This window comes from Miscanthus floridulus, chromosome 10 (genome assembly GCF_019320115.1).
Source record: "Miscanthus floridulus cultivar M001 chromosome 10, ASM1932011v1, whole genome shotgun sequence".
In the NCBI taxonomy this organism is placed as follows: domain Eukaryota; kingdom Viridiplantae; phylum Streptophyta; class Magnoliopsida; order Poales; family Poaceae; genus Miscanthus; species Miscanthus floridulus.
In genome coordinates, this window is record NC_089589.1 from 81,206,786 (window position 1) to 81,211,259 (window position 4,474).

Below are 4,474 nucleotides of genomic sequence, written 5' to 3' on the forward strand. Positions count from 1 at the left end.
TAACATGCCATTGGGTAAAGATAAGTTTAGGTTAGTGTGTATTAAAATAGAGAACCTAGCCCAAGCTGCACCTATTGACTCCTTCTCATTCCTCTCAAAGTCAAGGATTGCTCTTGGTAGAGAGACGATATAGGACATAAGAAAAATGCAAGACAAAACTTGTCTTTAAGTTCATCCCAATCCCCATTCATACTTCCTATGGCATGTGTGTACCATTGCTTCGCCTTTCCCATGAGAGAGAAGGGAACACAATTTCCACCTTAGGGTTCCTGTGTCATGCCTAAGATAGTCAGGCATGAACACATCTCCTCAAACTCATGCAGGTGTTGGCAAGGATTTTCATTATCATGCCCTAAGAAGGGTGGTGCCCGAAACCATAGCTTTTAGACTAGGGTGGAGTTTGTAGCCAGATGAAAGGGTTGGTTTTGGTGGTGGCTTAGGGAACTCGTCCTTCGAACATGAAAGGTTAGAAGTTTGAGTTGGCTTCCTAAGGTAAAAAAGATAAATGAAAATATTTTTTTATAAAAGAAAAAGATACAAATACGAGGACAAACTTCGGTTCGAAGAAAAATACAGCAACCGTTCCCGGCGGGGGGGCAACAGGATGCAAGAAAGCTGGTTGGTATTTCTTACCGCTAATTCGGAGAGAATCCGCGGAGCGCATGGAATACCATGTATGCCTTCACTAGGAAGTATTCAGGGTATCATATTTTCCAAAGGGGAACTGATGTATTTCTTCTCGCTAATTCATCCAAGGACAACACAAGGATAGCTAAAAGGGTAGAGATAGATTCCTATGGCTTTAGGGTCTAAGGACAGATGAACTTTACTCCTACTTGCTTACTTCGAGCACCTAGTCTGCCAAGTGGTGCCGGCCTCTAGCTCTATGGCATACCCGAACATGGGGGATTACAAGGGATGGATAGGGCTATCACCACATACCGCCAACTCTGCAATGGCACCAGAAAGCTTGTTGGTATTTCTTAATGTCTACAGAAGAAATCCGTAAGCGTATGGAATTACTGTTGTAGCTTTCACTTGAAAGTATTCAGGGTATCGTATTTTCCATAGGGAATCGAGGTATTTCTTCTAGGTAATTCATCCAAGGACAACACAAGGATAGCTAAAAGGGTAGAGATAGATTCCTATGGCTTTAGGGTCTAAGGACAGATGAACTTTACTCCTACTTGCTTACTTCGAGCACCTAGTCTGCCAAGTGGTGCCGGCCTCTAGCTCTATGGCATACCCGAACATGGGGGATTACAAGGGATGGATAGGGCTATCACCACATACCGCCAACCCCTCAACCGTGGAGTACGAGGCAAATGAAGGTAGCCTCTAGCCTAGACACCATGTCTACGCTATTAACTACTACTCTAGCGTTGATCAGGGTTATCCGTCTTTATTAGGACCCTCTACTAGATTATCCACCATAGGGACAGACAATGAGCCCGCAAATAAGTAAGAGTAAAGCTTAACTAATCAAAGACTTTATACCTAAAGAATCATGAAAACTAACTTAGCAGGAAAACCTATTGAGGCACATGTATTTGTTGAGGTACAAGTGGAGGAAGACCGATAGGTCTGGCACTTCCAGAACTCTCCCTCACATCTCTCCCTATGACTTTTCTAGATCTAGCTAAGGCCTAAGACCATGGAGTGGTGTTGCTCTTCTCTTGCTCTTGTCCTTGGTGTGTTGTTCGAATGAGGGGGCTCTCCCTATTCTTATATAGTGCTCAAGAGGTTAGTTTAGGGGGAATATTCTTGGAGATCCTACGTGCACCGCCTTCTCTAGCATTAATGTTACCATCCAGACAAAGATGGGCCCAAGCAATGCCATCAGGGGTATGGGTGCACCCAGGGTGTGAGCGCACCCTAGTTGGCCTACCTCACCACTGCCTTCGCTAGGTGGGCTGCTGGCTAGACCAAGATTGCACCTTTGGTGGTTTGGGGCTCAGATGAGTCAGGTGGATGGGCCTTTGACTGTTTCTTTACTTTAGGATCTTCTTTACGCTTTTTGGTTTGCGCACTTTTGATTATTTTTCATATGTATTCCATGTTTATGTCCTGCAAATGGTCAACTCACCAAAACTCATGGAATTTGTTAGTATAAGCCCTATTTACTAAGTTTTGGTGTTTGTTATATGGATTTTATATAAAGGTTTGCGGTTGGAAATATGAGTTAAGCACCGCCAACACCGCAGTGTGCATAAAACCCTAGTCTAGTGTTGGCGATGCTTAACCCACATTTCTTACCACCAACATTTGAATAAAATGAACAAATAAGAATACCAAAACTTCGAAATAGGTTTATAACTCACATAATTCCACAAGTTTTGGTGTCTATAAGTATTGCAGGACATATTCATGAAAAAACGTCAAAATGCACAATCAGAGAAAACGCATGCAAGCAAAACAAGAGCAAGGCCAATCTACCTAAAGAACTTGGGCTCAAAACCCATGGGGACATGGCCTAGGCCCACTTAGGAACCAACCACATGAAGGCAGCGTGGGGAGGCACCACCCAGGGTGTGGCCGCACCCAGGGGGTGGCCGCTCCCCTATGGCTGACACACAGGCCCATCTCACTCAGGGCGGTTCATTTAATGTCCCTAAGGATGGTTGGATGGGTATCCCCTCTGAATATTCTCCAAAACTACCTCCAACACTAGTATAAAAGGAGAGGGTACCCTCCACAACATTGATTATCATACACATTGAGAAGAAGAAGAAGGAGAGCAAGCTCACTTACACATTAGCTCTAGCTAGATTAGTATAGGGAGTGAGAGAGAGAAAAGTTGGAGAAGTAACAAAGTTATGGGCTACCTCCACTAGTGTACTCGGTGCACTTGTACACTTAGCAAAAGGACTACCGGAGTTGCCGACTCATCTACACTTGTACCTCTATGTTCCTCTTACTAATTGGAGTAATAAGTTCATGTTCATCTTTTGGTGTTGAGTTCTTAAGCAAGTTATCTTTGTTCATTATAAACTTGTGGGATCGTCATCCATCCCCATGGCAAATGCTCCAGTAGAGGACTCCTAATAAAGATGGAAGTTTCTAGCCAAGCTAGAGTAGTAACCGATAACATAGGCGTGGTGTTTGAGCTAGAAGTTACCTTCATTTGCCTCGTTCCCCGTGGTTGAGGGGTAGGCATCAAGTGGTGACATCCATGTCCGTCCTCTGTAATCCCCCATGTCTGGGTTTGAAGTAGAGCTATAGGCTAGTATCGCCTGGTAGACTAGGTGCGCTCTAGTGCCCAAAGCAAGTCTGTAGATACCAAGTTATCTTCACTTAGGGTCTCTATCCTTAGGAGAACCTCACAACATAAGTTATCCTTCTTCTTTTCTTAGGTGAGCTAGCAATAGAGATTATTACACATCCATTTCTTTGGGAAAATATGATACCCTAAATACTTCCGGGTGAAGTGCTATGATGGTATATCTGTGCGCTTGCAGATTCCTTCTATGTACGTAAAGAAATACCAACATGTAGTCAGTGCTGCTACAATTCTTGTATTCGTATGCTCGATTATAGGGGTTGTTGCTCCTAGCTACGTAGTAGATTGGAATGAGATGGTTTGGATCCCAATCATGAGGTTCCTACCCTCCTTTATACAGGCAGAGAGGGTAGGGTTAAAACGAGGGTGATCGGCTTAGGATTCCTAGTTTGTTACAACAGATCAATTCTATCCTACCATTGACATGACGGCGCCGAATATTCTTGATATGATGTGATCTCCAAGCTAGTGGCTTGCCTAGTCTTCGTGGGCTTCATCCCTTTGACATCCTCCACTCAATGGGCCAGATATATGGCCGGTGAGGGTACCCCAGGCCCATATATCCAACAATAATAGGGAGTGAAACCCTATCTGATGTGGCTACCTTTTTATGGGGGCCTTACCTTTTAAGAACTTGCCTACAACACGTGGTGGGCTACAAAGGCTAGATAGGGTTGTCACCTCCTGCTAGCTATCACTATCTATCTATGCAACAAGTGGTAACCAAAGGCAAGATAATGTATAAGCACCATGCTTACACCTTCTCTCACTACTCTAGTTGTAATTACACATGCCAACTAGAGCACCCTATGATAGGCGATGATTGCATATGGGTGTGTTTCTAGGATCACAACCTAGTGTATAATAACTATATGACAAGATAAGCCACAACAATACTATAACTAGTATAATATTGCACAATGTAAAGACTAAGTAAAGTACAGAAAGAGTTATATATTGAAATAAGTCAAGTCTTACAAAAATGGAAAGATACAAGAGCTATACCAGACTCTCCGAAAGACAGCTCCAGAAGACCTAAGCAAATCTCACTACTCAACTCTAACTTTTCACATGTTGGATGCTTCATTGTGGGTCCACAAATCTGTGACTTCATCTTCCATCCTTGAGAGAAAACACAAGTGTGATCCAAGGGTGGAGAATGTCTTCAGGGTGCTTCTCATGGATCCTGCCACC